Here is a 15,913-nt window from a genome sequence, read left to right as displayed (position 1 = left end):
TGTTTATTATGTAATAAGAATTATTGATTTTATCTGTAAGAGTTACAGTAAATTCAGTGAAAATCAGACAAATGATCTGACAGAAGAAAACAAAAATCAAGCAGATTTTAAGGAATAAAAAAACATTTTTACAAAAGCACTGATATAATAACATTGCACAGAAGGCAGGCTATGCAAAATATTATTAAGAGTCTACACGATACCAAAATGTGGAAGCACGCATAGACCAAATGTATTTTAACATGCAATTCAATAGAATTGCCGCGTAAAGTTGTCATTTGTTATCTATTTTTTGGATATCATGCCTCAAAATGAGTGCGTATAACGTTTGCCATATCAAATGTTTTCATATATCTTTGTTGGCATTGCATCTTTCTAGTTACCTTTGAAACATCTAATTTGTGTACTTTTCTTTGAATACGATGTTTGATTCATTTTTTGTCATTCATGTTATAGTGTCTTCTACCTGGTAACTCTCTATTTTAGTTGGAATAATTCAAAAGCAATATTAAACTGAGACAAAATTATGTGTGTATTAGATACATTTTCATCATTGTTTTATTCCATATGAACGAGTTTTATCGATAGGTATTACTTTTTGAAATACCTTGACATTTAGTTGGATTACACATATTTTCTTCTATGGCTGTTTCGTTAGAATTTTTTTCAACTGGGTACTTTTATTTGAATTTGGGGTTCGATTCCCCCTTGTGTCAATGCTTTTAAAGTGTCCTTTTCCTGTTACATTTTTCATTTCGAACAAATCGACAACAATAAGTAAGTTGAAGGTTGGCATGTGTAAATATTTTTTCATCATTAAGTTGTATTCGATATGAATAAGTTTTCTCAATAGTTACTAGTATTAAATTTTTAAATACCTGGACATTGGCTTTGATCACAGACTGTTTCGTTTATGACTGTTTCATTCTTTTGAGCGCAAGATAAGAAACGATGTCTGGTCTGATGCTGAATTCCTTGTCCGCACGTCACTGAGCACCCTCCTAGATTAGCCCAATTATTCCATTGTCCTAAAAAAACTTTTAGAAGAAAGAAGAAAGTAAGCCATCATGTTCCACTTTGACCAAAACTAAGGTTAATAGCTATTATATATGTCATATATATGTCGATATCAAAAGTTACAATCATTGAATAAATGTGAAAGAGATTAACTTTAAGTGTAATTTCGTAAGCTCACTGCTGACGGACATACATGTTTTCGACACAGTTTATAATAGTTTCCAATTTGTTCTTTTTTGTCTCAATGATACTAAAAAATGGTCGGGGATGTATTTGCTGATCTGTTTTCTAATTGGACGAACATGTCATTGTCGATGTTATTTAAAACACACATTAATATTGTGACTTATAGTCTGTGATAAAGTCAACATCATAGTAATATTTTATAATATTCTCTTAAATTCGCTATGCGAATATTTAGTAATCAAAGCTATCAAAATATATGGCTAGTTATTCATTGAATAAATCGCTATCAAATTAATATTGTATGGCATATTCTGTGACTTAGTCGGTATCAAATTTTTATGGTAGTCAGATAATCTGTGATTCAGTCCATATTTTCCCGTCAAAACGGAGTCGAAGTTAAGTGTGTATTATATACGTTTTCATCATTATCTTATTCTATTTGACTGAGTTTTCTCGATAGTTATTACTTTTTGAAATACCTGGACATTGGGTTTGATTACACGGAAATTCTTCAATGGCTGTTTCATTTATTTCTATTTGAGCGAAAGACCATAAACGGTTTCTGGTCCGATACTGCGTACCTTCTCCGCACGTTACTGAACACCCTCCTAAAATAGCCCACTCACTCCATGGTTCTAAAAAATGTATAAAAAAATTATACAAGAAAGAAGAAAATAAGCCATCATGTTCTACCTTGACCAAAACTAATGTTGATAGCTATTATGTATTTCATATATCAGTGTGTATAAAATGTGAATCAAGTTAGTTCATTTTCACTGTAGTATGAGAGTATGTCTATTGTAGAATAAAGGATGATGGGAAAAACTGGGTTTGTTTACCTTTTGAAAATTCAAAAAACTCGATTGGAATGTATGTTTTAACACAATCTCATTAGAAAATAGACTTTTTTTTTAATGAAAAATAACAAGATTAAAGTCCAAAACAGTGTAGTTAAAGCAGCAGAAGCCATTATATTGTTTACTGAATGCGATTCATGTTAACTATAAATGCGATGTGTTAATGCAATCATTTCTGATATGAAATTGTTGAAGGTGCTATGAATTTTGATTCTTGTTTTATATGACACGCAACAACTGAAAATAGTCTAGAAATGACTTAAATGTTGATAATATTTAAAATTTGAAACACAGGCTAAGCTTACTTAGATATACACGGGTGTATCCAACGTATAGATTTTTGTTTGTGCAAGATGAAAACGTTTCCACTTATCAATCGTGAAATGAAGATCATTTTGTGAATGGTCTTTGTTATTTAAAATGAATCCATAAGAGCCTAATGCTTGTTGTTGTTTATTGGCTTGGTTGGCTTGTATGTTTTGTTTGTATAAATGTTTGCTCAATCTTATTTATAATGCTTAAGCAGACATTCATACAAACAAAGCAGGTAGGCCAACCACATCTTTAAATTACAAGCATAAGTGAAAAGCTCTAATGAAGTTTAATTTATTAGCATGCGATGTAGATTAAGACCGAAACCGAAAACTTTGCTTTTTCGGTGACGTGTATTGGCTTAACAGCCCAAGATATATGTATTCAGTTATGGCGTGTCATAAAAAATGATAAATGCTATCTTTGGATCTGGACACATTATTAGAGAAAATAGAATCGACTATATAAGCAATAAAAGTTATTTTTAATGTATTTCTTGGTATATTTCATCAGACTTTCACTCACGTAATATGCATATATAATCAATCCTTCTGACTTCATACATTTTGTTAGACAATCGGCTGAATAAGGACTTTATATATAATGAAAATTAATTAATTTCCTTTTGTGAAAATGCAACGTATGTGCATTAGAAATGAATAGTCCTACAGTGCGAATAAAAGTCTGGTATCATTATTTGACAGCATAGTGGATTCTGCTTCATAATTAACAAACTGAATTACAAAACCTGTTTTAAGTAATACAACATTATTAATTATGGTCAAGGGTACATTTCTCTGCAAATGAATCTTAACTGCTACTTTTAAATCTCTTGCACGAGAAATATTCTTCATACCTATCTATTTTTGTGTATCAATTTTGCACCTGAATGACTTTATGCGCGATGAAAAGCCGTCCGCATCTCAAAACTATATCATGAATTTATAAAAACAGTACACATAATATATCATGTCTTATTTTATTTAAAAACCATAAATTTGTCATGTGTTTATTTATCATTCTACATTGGAAATTTATCCCGGATACAGTAAAAATTACATTTCAGGATTCGCATATTAGATACATGGTTTATTCCTTGAATGCCAACGTCCTTTGATCTACCGCCAATTTACCTGTATAATTATGTTGGCATTGGAGGAATAGGTGTAAGTAAATATCACAACAAAAGTGCATGCTTTGCAAAACAATCGTACTAATCAAACAGGTAGGTAAATTACAGGTAGCTGTATCTAGTTCATGTTTGTCAAGATTTTATAAATTTAAAAGAAAATTGCTTCAAAAAAAGGGGGGGGTATAAAACAGCAAATATTGTGTCCGTTTTTGTCCCAACTGTTCAGGGTTGTATCTAGCCTGAACTCGGCAAAGCAATTTATTTTGCTGTTTCTGCTTGAACAAATATGAATAAAATGACACTTTGAAAAGTGTTGCATCACAAAGTCAACATGTGCATATTATCAGGAATTCCAAATTGGAAAAATTCTAAGATAGACTCTTTGGATCTTGAAATTTTCTCGTGTTAAATTACTGTTTTATTTAGTTGTTCAGAATTTGTTTTTTACTGTAAGTGATTCATTATAAATTCATAAGGTTTTTGTGATATTCGCAACTATTCGGAATTATCGTACCCTAATATATGGATTTTCTTAAAACATTGTAGAGTTGTGGATGATATTGTCATATTTTCATAAAGTTCAATCAATTGTTCAAAAGAAAATTCCTTTAGTTCATATCAACTGATAAGATATTTAAAAATATAAACATTTCCATTTCAAAAATATCTTTTTGCAAATAGAAATAATTTTAACTACAAAATCTACCAGTTTTCTATCAAGAAGTGATAAAATGTTGTAATTTTTGTCGAGCCTGCAACTTTTGTTGCAGAAAGCTTGACATAGGGATAGTGATCCGGCGGCGGCGGCGGCGGCGGTGTTAGCTCACTTCTTAAAAGCTTATATTTTAGAAGGTGGAAGACCTGGATGCTTCATACTTTGTATATAGATGCCTCATGTTACGAAGTTTCCGTCAGTCACATGTCCAATGTCCTTGACCTCATTTTCATGGTTCAGTGACCACTTAAAAAAAAGTTCAGATTTTTTGTAATGTTGAATTCTCTCTTATTATAAGTAATAGGATATCTATATTTGGTATGTGCGTACCTTGCAAGGTCTTCATGTCCGTCAGACAGTTTTCACTTGACCTCGACCTCATTTCATGGCTCAGTAAACAAGGTTAAGTTTTGGTGGTCAAGTCCATATCTCAGATACTATAAGCAATAGGGCTAGTATATTCGGTGTATGGAAGGACTGTAAGGTGTACATGTCCAACTGGCAGGTGTCATCTGACCTTGACCTCATTTTCATGGTTCAGTGGTTATAGTTAAGTTTTTGTGTTTTGGTCTGTTTTTCTCATACTTTATGCAATAGGTCTACTATATTTGTTGTATGGAATGATTGTAAGGTGAACATGTCTAGCGGACAGATGTCATCTGACCTTGACCTCATTTTCATGGTTCAGTGATCAAAGTTAAGTTTTTCAGTTTTGGTCTTTTTATCTGATACTATACTTAGTGTATGGAAATATTTTATGATTTATATATTAGTCGCGCAGGTTTTATTTGACCTTGACCTCATTTTCACGGTTCATTGCTCAGTGTTAAGTTTTTGTGTTTTGGTCTATTTTTCTTAAACTATAAGTATTAGGTCAACTATATTTGTTTTATGGAAGCATTGTTAGCTGTACATGTCAGCCTGGCATGGTTCATCTGACCTTGACCTCATTTTCATGGTTCATTGGTCTTTGTTTAGTTATCTTGGTTAATGTTACGTTTATGTGACAGTTGTAATAAAGCTTTATACTTAGGACTATCAACATAATATCAATGATTAGTAAAGAAGGCGAGACATTTCAGTGTGTGCACTCTTGTATCAAGTTAGCTAATTATCTATAGGTTGCATTTCTGTAAATATTGACAATGCATTTTCCCATAGGAACTCCCTTTACGGCTAAAACTGTACCACTTTTACTATGAAGATTTGAAAAAAATCATATCCTAGAATGGAAAGTTCATACCCAACCCTTAACAGTTAAATATTTATAAAAAAAACACATTTAAATAGTTCTAAAAACACCTTTTGTTATTACATAAACAACTATTGAAATACTTTTGTTGGCGTTCAAGGAATAGGTAACATATAAAATGTTGGCATTTGAAGAAGACACCTACATACACTGTATATGTCGATATTAAAAGTAACAATAATTTAAGGATTTAATGTCAAAGAGATGAACGTCATAATGCTGTAAAGTGTTATTTCTTAAGCTCAATGCTGACTGACATAAATGTTTTTGACACAGTTTACAAATCAACTCATCAAAGATACTAGGAATGAAATTTTGTATTTGCGTTAGACGAGCGTTTCGTCTACAAAATACTCATTAGTGACACTCAAATAAAAAAAAGTTATAAAGGAAAAATAAAGTGCGAAGCCGAATAGCATTGATGATGATGACAAAAAATTCCTAAAAGTTTTGCTAAATACAGCCAAGCCCTGAAGGCAATCCATTCCTGAGGCTGAAAAGCCTCAGTATTTAAAAAAATAAAAGTTCCGTTAATAGTTTCGTATAATATTAGTAACCTTAATGTCTCAGTGATACTAAAATATGGTAGCAGCGTGGATGTATTGGTAGCACGGTAGTTACTTGCATTCCAGAATTTATGTTTCTCTTATGTGAACCATACCTAAGTCAATGTATCTGAACAGTGTGATTGGACAAAAAGTACAGTATCAAATGAACGTACTTTTCCAAACTAAGTGATGAATCAGGTGTAGAAAAATATGAAATAGTTTTACATGAGGATGAAAATGATTTTTTGATTTAAAAAAAAATTGTATTCACTGCACGATAAAAGACATAAAAGCACTTGTGGCCTTTGCTTTTTAAAGATAGCAAAAGAAGTAAACAGTCATGATACATATTCAAATTTATTTCTGAACAGTAAAATAAAAGTACTTCAATTAACTGTGAATGTAGAATTTATGGCAGTGTTAGAAAGTGGTGAAAATTTCTTATCCCTTATGGACCAGGAAATACTACCCAGCCACCTATTCGCTAATCTGTTTTCTAATCGGACAAACATGTTATTGTCGATGTTAATTGAAACACAAATTAACACACGTTGTGTAATATGGTCTGTGATCTCAAGGAATTGTATATTTAAATATACAATTTCTTGGTGATATGGTATGTATAAAGTCGGCATCATATTAATAATTCATAATATAGTCTTTAATTAAGTAGCTATCAAGTTAAACTAATATGTTATCGAATATTCAGTGAATCGGTCGCTATCAAAATATATGGTTTGATATTCCTTGAATAAATCACTATCAAGTATTGAATAGCATCAGTCTATGGAAGAAGCGAATCGATAAAAAAAAACGTTTCTTACATGAAATAGCGATATTGTCTTATATCAACGAGTTGCATTGTGGGAAATTTCAGACGAATGTTAACATTTGTATGAAAAAAGGAAAATTTCGGTATAAAGAAATAATTATTCTTCTTAATACATGATGACATTTAACACGACAAACGTCTGCTGTATAATTTTATGAATTTTGCAATATAATATCAAGCAAGTTGTATTAATACGAGAAAATTCAATTGTTGATTAAATGAAAGATAAATGCACGATTTATCATTTTGAGATATTTTTCTAATATAACAGCGCTGTGATTTTAATATGAAACATTTATGAATGCAATATTTTTTCTAATGTAACTGTGATAGTTTTCTCATATAAAATAAATACGATAACACGTCACAATGTTTGTCACGAAAACCGCAAGCATAATTCACAAGCATAGTTCATGACCGGTTTATGTAATAGGCTAAATATACTAAAATTTCGCACCTGTAACAAAATTAACGCTTACATGACCTAATCATGTCGAAAATGTTGTTTAACAGCGTTAACAACCTGCTAAGTCCATTGTTTTCAATCATATGGTTATACCGATTTATTCTATTTGCAGTGACGATGCAATGGCGGAATTTAAATTTGGCTACTGTAAATAGTCTACCGACCTATTTGATTATATTATAGGTCACGCTGTTATAGCCTGTTAACATGGTTAATATTGAAATAGACAAACAAATATCATTTCTTAAAAGAAAAAAAAAACATTCCTACAAACAATCCATTCCAATATATATACGGTTCCCAATTACACCTGGTAATGAATATTCAAATGGAAAAATATATTCCAAACAAACAAAAAATGTAAATATATTCAGAATTTGAAGATACCATTAATCATCCAAATAAAAAACTTAAAACAAGTAATGAAAATCTAATTCAGCAGCCTCAGACTTTAAATCAAATAACTTCAGATACCACAATTGAAAAATGTTGTCAAACAGAAGATATATCTTTTATTAACATAGACGACACTATAGAGAAGGACAACAGTTTTTGTTGGACATCAACGATTTTCCCCGTTGGCAATTCGACATCTCTATGAATATAATAAGCTCGCCGCTTGGAAGCTTTTTAAATTGCGATGACTGTGAGGACATTAAGATGTATTGTTGCCACAAAGATTTGACTTTCGTTTTTGACTGGTAACCGATCGTATACGTACGCGGACATTATCGAGTGCAAAATAGCTTGCTGATCGCTTCATATAAATTAATTTCTTCAATGAATACCCATAAAAAATATTTTCAGTTTTAATCTAAAATTTTTTAGAACACAAGTTAATGATATGAAAACGTTTTGACGTTAGAAATATATATATAAGTAAAACAAATCATTGATATCTGTGCACACGTACAGAAAAAAATGTGTTTACGCACGTGGAGGAATATCTTTTTTTTGCGGGAAAGTATGAATGCCTACTAAAATTCAATCGATAAGAAAAATCGAATTATATTACAGAAGAGTGTCCACCATGCACTTCCACTGAACTATTATTAGAATAGTAGAATATAATGATATACAAATGGATGACAATTATATCTACATGTAACAGTTATATACAAAGATTAATATAAATTAATATAATTACAAACTAGAGTATACTTATTTGTATCACTACATCATAACAGTTATTACGATGAGGTTGAATTTCCTGTCATTTATTCATCATTCAAACACGATGCAATTTGCGAAACAATCAAGTAGTATGGTTTTTGAGGACTGAAAAACATAACCTAAAACACGGAGACTTGGCTCACACCGAACAACACGCTATATAAGGCCCAAAAAATTATTAGAGTTAAACTATTCAATCAGGAAAATCAATAGTCTAATCTGTATAAAAAACGAAAAAAAAAACGGTATTCAAAAGTACAGGCCAGATTTTGTCGAATCAAACTGAACGAGGAGAGTATGCTACATCTTTGGTAGAAGTAATTTTCATTGATTCAAAAAAAGGAAGTCTTCCATGCGTATGTAGGGAGAATATCTGATATGTATTGTTTCGATGCGTTCATACAGAAATTTAATAGATGTTACATATGTGAACAATATTTTGGATACTTGGCTATTCAATGACGATAATGTTTCTAAAACCCTGATTTGATTTTTTTTTGATTTTGCTTCCAAAACCAATTAAGAAATTGAAAAGCTGCTACCAAAAAAAATGAATTGAAGCAATGGCCTTAAAACTACATATTAGCATATAATACTACTTATTATGACGTAACAAAAATACTGCTATCATATTTTAAAAGTATCGCATTCATATTAGAATATATAGTATTTGTTTATTTATGTACATAAGAAAATCACAGGACTTCAAATTTAACACTTACATAAACTTTTACTTTTAACTAACTACTGAATGTATATTAAGACTGAATTTTTGTTTATATTTGAACAATATGTTTAAAATTCGTTTTATCTTAATTTTTCGTTGCCGAAAACAACTTTTTCCGCATGGAGTGTCTACATTTTTACAATTCATATTAGACAACATCGCTTTTTTATATAAAAAAAACTTTTTTCGATTCGCTTCTTCCTTAGACTGTGACTCAGTCGGTTTCAAATTAGCAATGTATATCATATTCTGTGACTTAGTCGGTATCAATTAAATATTGTATAGCATATTCTGTGACTTAGTCGGTATCAAATTATTGAGGTTGACAGATATTCCGTGATTCATTGGCTAACAGTTTCGTCCAAATTATTGTACACCACAAGTGTTATATATGCTTTCTCATTTACTTTAACTCTTAATGAATAATATTTACCTAGAAATGATGAATTGTCCAATTTACATCTTGTTGTCAATTTACAATCTTGTGAATCTTTTAAACAGACGGTTACTTCTGGATATGGGTAAACTTCAACCTCAGTTGTACAACAATGCCCAGACCTTGCAATACAACACGTTAGATCATTCCAGTTGTCTGTAACATTTCAAAAGAGAAAGTTGCTATTGCTAATAGTTATCAAAGGTACAAGGCTTATAATTTAATACGCCATACGCGCGTTTCGTCTACATAAGACTCATCAGTGACGCTCAGGTTAAAATAGTTAGAAGGCCAAAAAAGTATAAAACTGTAGAGCATTGAGGGCCCAAAACTTCAAAATTTGTGCAAATACGATAAAAATGACCAAAATATCGTCCTCCAACATATATTGGAAATAATGTTGTCAAGTCATGAAAAAAGTAGAATAACAAAAATACCAAACATCGAGGAAAATTCACAATCAAATGGCAAAATCAAAAGCTCAAATATATCAAACGAATGGAAAACAACTATCAAATTCCTGACTTGGTTCATGCATTTGAATTGTTTATGTAGAAAATGGTGGTTTTAACTTGGTTTTATAGATACTTAAAATTCTCACTTGTATGAAAGTCGCATAAACTCCGTTATATTGACAATATGTGAACTGAACAAACAGACATAATAGAGCTTTCTTACAATCTGACGAAAGGTACGTTCGCTTGAAGAATTTTACGCTTGTCTCGTTTTAAGGATCCTTTATTTTGACATATTTATCAAAGCGTCACGGAACTTCGATGGAGTTTCACGTTAATGTTTGCCTATTGATGACCCTTAAACTGCATGCAATTACCCGTTTAAACTTAAATTTTCGTTAGATATAGGAATTTCTGGGCATGTGAAGGGTAAAAATATAATACCAACAGGAGGAGTAAGATAACTCTATTAAAATTCCTAAAAATATATGCCCGTCGATGAAGAAATAAACCTAAATATAAAATATTGCGTTTACCTCCCTTCCCCACTCCCCACCCCCGAAAAACAATTATAACTTTGCATTATTTAATTTACAAAATACTAAGCCAAATACCTTGGCTTCCCCCGCATATAAAATACTAATAGATTTACTTCACATTACTTTTTTTCAAAACATCGCAGCATTGTTGTCTAAACACGCTTGACGATTTCATGATAGCATATACTCATTGTCAATGAAAAACAAAATCTTGTCGTTAAATTTAGAGTATCATACTTCAATAATTTCATTAAACTGTTAATTGTGAAACGCATGCTTGAAAAGTTCCCGGGAAAATGTTTGAAGTAATTACGTAATGGACGTATGTGTATTTGAAATTATTTTTCTTTATTTTCAAAAATTAAAGGAGCATTTTATTTGCGATATGCTATAATTTTCAAAGATACTTTTGATTATAAAAGGAATACTGTTTTACTCGATAAGACAAAGACTCTTATCGCCGTAACTTTACGTAACTTGCCGTAGCAAGAAAAGAGGAAGCATTCATTTGTCCAATAATTTTGGACTAGCGGATGTGCTCTTCTGTTAGAAATGTCTTTTACACAAAATATACATGCAGGGTTCTTTTCGACCATTTTGAGTTTTAGACATATTAATTGACTGCGAGGACAATCAGATATGTTCTAAGTGTCTCATTGTTGGAATGGGAGAGACAATGCATCTTTTTGAAAACTTGGCGAGGCTCAGATCAAAAATTAAAAGCCCTGTGCAAACAAAAGAGGTATATCGAATCTAGGAGTGAACGCCCCTAGAAAGAAAAAAAATCATTGGATTAGGGATAACTTTGCAAAAAGAATATCAAATTGTTTACGGTTATCTTAAAGCACGCTGCAAAATCGGTAGAAACTTCTAACTGCTTAAAATTACTGCTCTTTAACGATGCGTTTTTCGAGTTTCGTCCGTTCGAACAAAAATGAAGAGTATTGAAGACCCAAAATGTTGTGCCAAATAGTTAGATGTCAACATTTTGAACATTTCAATCCTGTCCGATTTTCTCTGTCTTTAGCAATATAAGGAATTACTTAATAATAAACAACACATTCAATTAAACCTCATGTTCTTTTTGTAGCCATGGCGGCCATGTTGGTTGGTAAGCTGGATCATCGGACATATTTTTAAAAATGATATCGGATATGCCATACGTCGTAACTACAATCCCCTTCCCTTTCATGAATGTGACCTACCGAATTAGACTATTTACCGGATTTGTAATCACATAAGCAACACGACGGGTGCCACATGTGGAGCAGGATCTGCTTACCCTTCCGGGGCACCTGAGATCACCCCTAGTTTTTGGTGGGGTTCGTGTTGTTTATTCTTTAGTTTTCTATGTTGTGTCATGTGTACTATTGTTTTTCTGTTTGTCTTTTTCATTTTTAGCCATGGCGTTGTCAGTTTGTTTAAGATTTATGAGTTTGACTGTCCCTTTGGTATCTTTTGTCCCTCTTTTTTTAACTTGGTACTCAAGTGATGATTGTGGACATGTTTGGTTTAATTTGGTAAGTAATTTCAAAGGAGAACATTTTTGTCGACGGAAAACGACGACGAAGACAGAATTAAAGATATCTGTAAAGGTCAATTGGCCATTTTGACTTGGTGAGCTTAAGCTGCCTAATTGGTGCTAACAGTTTACAATATTTATATAATTATATGAGCATTATTTTACAAAAAAAACTTCATATAATCGACTGGTAATTGAATTAAGAATCAGCCACATTTTTACATTTTTTTAAACTAAGAAATAGCATAGTTTGTATGTTGTTTAATGTCTAAATTAACAAAAATCTTTAAAAATAGGGTATATTTTTGTAAATACTTAAAACTGTCGATGATGCATTTTGCTGTAAAACATAAAAAAATAAGATAAAATAAAAATTGTTTCAATAAACGAAAGTGCAAACAAATGGAATGTTTGAAACTCAAATTTGCGCTTAATTAAAAAGAAGTATTTACCTGATATGTATTCGCATTCGTCTGATGACCCATGACTACTAGTGTCCAGTGCAAACCATATAATCAAACATAAAAGCACCGTGTTCGTTCTTATCTTCATTTCAAACTTGCCATTATATTTACACTACTCAAAGTACGATCCATATATGAATTAAAATGAAACATTTTTCTACAATTTTGTATCAATCATATCAGTCCAAAAGTTTAACAAACTCGCATTGACATTACTATTGTAAATTAAACAACAACAAAAAAATAAGATTTTCCTATAGTTACATAACTAATAAATCAATTTCTTATTTATTTATGCAATAGCACATCATTGCGTTTGGAAACGGAGTTCACACGTAGTCCTTTTCAGAAGGTTATTTTTAAACTTTGATTGGTGGAGCTAGGAAGAATATTAAATAACACAATCTTAGAAAAAGAATATTTTGAATTACTTCATTGAGCAAACGCGTAAAATATTTCTGTACTGGTGCAAAACACATGTTTTTTTCGTTGAGAATTTACAGGTAGTTATTGAAATTGAATGATGCAAAATGGCAATGACATCTGAAAAATATACAGTTAAGCGTTGTTTTTTGTGTATTTCCTTGTTATACTTCCTTATATTTTTGCTTGTTGCTATTAAGACTGTATTGATTAACATCAAACATCAGTGCTTATACTGAACACCAGTTCCGGCATACGGATAATATCATAGTAGCGAAACTGTCCAATCGGTGATAATTGAATCAGTCTATAGATGCTTGAAACTTTTATCAAAAGTTGGAAATTTTCTAAAAGATTTAACTAGTGAATATTCATGAAACATACAACTTAACACTGGACTCTTAAAAATATACCTATAATGTAAGGATAATCATGGGAATGCACTTTTAACATCAGCGAGTCAAAAAACAATACACTATCTAACAAATCAGTGGAAACTTTAATCAATTGAAAAGCACAAGCAAACATGCTGCGTGGAAATAACATCACTTCTATGACACTGATTGACGCAGGAATTCTTCAGGAGAACAAAAAAATAAAACAACATTTTACATGAACTAATCTTTTATTTTTTTTTTATATATAGAAATTTCGTTCGAGAAAGAAACATGAAACACTTGCCCACCTACACGACCAGATCGTCATGTCTCTATGTTATGTTTAATGAAAAGGTAAAATATACAAACACTTTGACATGCGTACGAGAAATATTTGTGTTCCGGGACACAGCTGTCTCGCTCCATATATGTAGAAGAACTTTAGACATCACTTAAAACCACCAAAAACCACAAAAATTGGAAATGTGCAGTATTAGTACGCGGCATTACTGATTTTTACTCGATCATTCTTAAGATAATTTATAAATACTCGACAGCAATCAGAACTATACTTAACTGCACTGATTTGTACTCGACTTTATTAATCTTGAATGTATGAAACTATGATTTATTAGTTATAACCCACCTGTCTTACATGATTTTTTTTTATCGGACACATCATGAACAAGTTTAAGCCAAGGGAAAAGATCTTGTAAAATGATAGATTCTATATACATAATATAAGTCATAATAGAGCTTTCTTACAGATTGACGAAAGGTACGTATGCTTGACGAATCATACGTAAGACTCGTTTTAGGGATCCTTTATTTTGACATATTGAAATAATAGTCGTGGAACTTCGGACAATTATCCTACATGCAACAACACTTATTAAGTTGGATTTTTCTTGAGATATATTAAGGACTTCAGGACGTACGATAGGTTAAAATATGATACCACCAGATCGGAGGAGATAACACTTCAAAATACCCTAAATATAGAGTAGTCAGAAGAAAATATTTCCCCTCATAGACTAAAGACCGGCCCCTCCCTTACTCTTCAATATTTCAATGTTGCACTGTTTAACCTAAAAAAAAATGTCAAAGTAAATACATTGTCTTCTTTCCTTACAGAAAAATAAGAAAAATCAAAACACAAATACTTCCTTGATTCAAAATTTACAACGCTCAAAATAATAAAATGAAAAAGAAGAAAAAAAGATGATCTTCATACTATGCCATATGCTGGTGCTCGTTTAATAACTTTTGATTCATTGCCTCTCCCCTGATAATATCCATTGCCCCCTCTTCCTTAATGTGTCGGAGCAATGGAAGGGTTGTTTTAGCGTATAATTACGTTTTGCCTATAGTCCTGAACATTCATGAAATATTAGACACTGGACGATAAGTGACAACTTCGCGTCTATCTTCCAAACATGTGTACTGTTTAATCGTCATTATAAAATGCACAATATATATGGTGCAAAATTGTAGATTTATTTTCTTGATATACAAAATCTGTTTTTCTAGATTTATTCAACATTACTTTTTAAAAACATTGTAGCATCATTTTTAGCAAATCTCGATATTCCACTTTGACAATTTGCTGAAAGTGAACTATAAAAAATAAAAATAAATGTGAATCTTGACGTTAAATTTAGACTAACGTACTTCAATAATGCCATTGAAATGTTAATCGTGAAACTCGTGCTTAAAAAAATCCCGCGGAAATGTGTGTACTCGTGGTTTACGTAAGTAACGTATCGGACGTAAGTGTATTTGACACTATTTTTCTCTGTTTGATTATATTAAAATCGTGTATTATTTACGATATTATAATTTTTGAAAAATAAACTTGATTTAGAAAAGAATGCTGTTTTACTGGATAAAACAAAGACTTTTTTAACTGTTATTGTGGAAATGAAATACGTGCTCCCTTTCTGTTCGTTCGTACCTTTCGTCAATTTGTAAGAAAGCTCTAATAAGAGATATATATTGATAATAGGTCGATGATTGTTTAGACCTGGTAGAGTATAGTTCAGACTTGGTCAATAACGGTTCAGACTTGGTGGAGTATGGTCCAGACTTGGTCATGTACGCTTCAGGCTCGGTTGATTTTGTAAGAGTATGTTTCAGACTTGAGTCTAGTTAGATTCTGATTTTTTTAAATGGTTAATAACTGGTTACAGATCGGGAACAAGTTCAGACTTTTCAGTATAGATAAGACTTAGTTGAGTAATATCAGGTCAAAGTTAAACCATTCAAAATGGTCCAGTAAAAATCAATACAATCGAGTACAAAACACTTTTTAACAGCCTCCGTATTATAGTTGATATTGTAACGAAAACCGGGCGGTCGGGCCTTATTGTGAAACTATTTTAAGTGTATCCCTCAGTGTGTTCCTATTTGTTTGTAAAAATGTATGAACATATATGAAGTAAAAGTTAGAACTGGTGACTCTTCTTTGTTGGCATGCGTGC

The sequence above is a fragment of the Mytilus galloprovincialis genome, chromosome 2 (genome assembly GCF_965363235.1).
Source record: "Mytilus galloprovincialis chromosome 2, xbMytGall1.hap1.1, whole genome shotgun sequence".
NCBI classification, from domain to species: Eukaryota; Metazoa; Mollusca; class Bivalvia; order Mytilida; family Mytilidae; genus Mytilus; species Mytilus galloprovincialis.
This window is presented reverse-complemented; position numbering follows the sequence as displayed.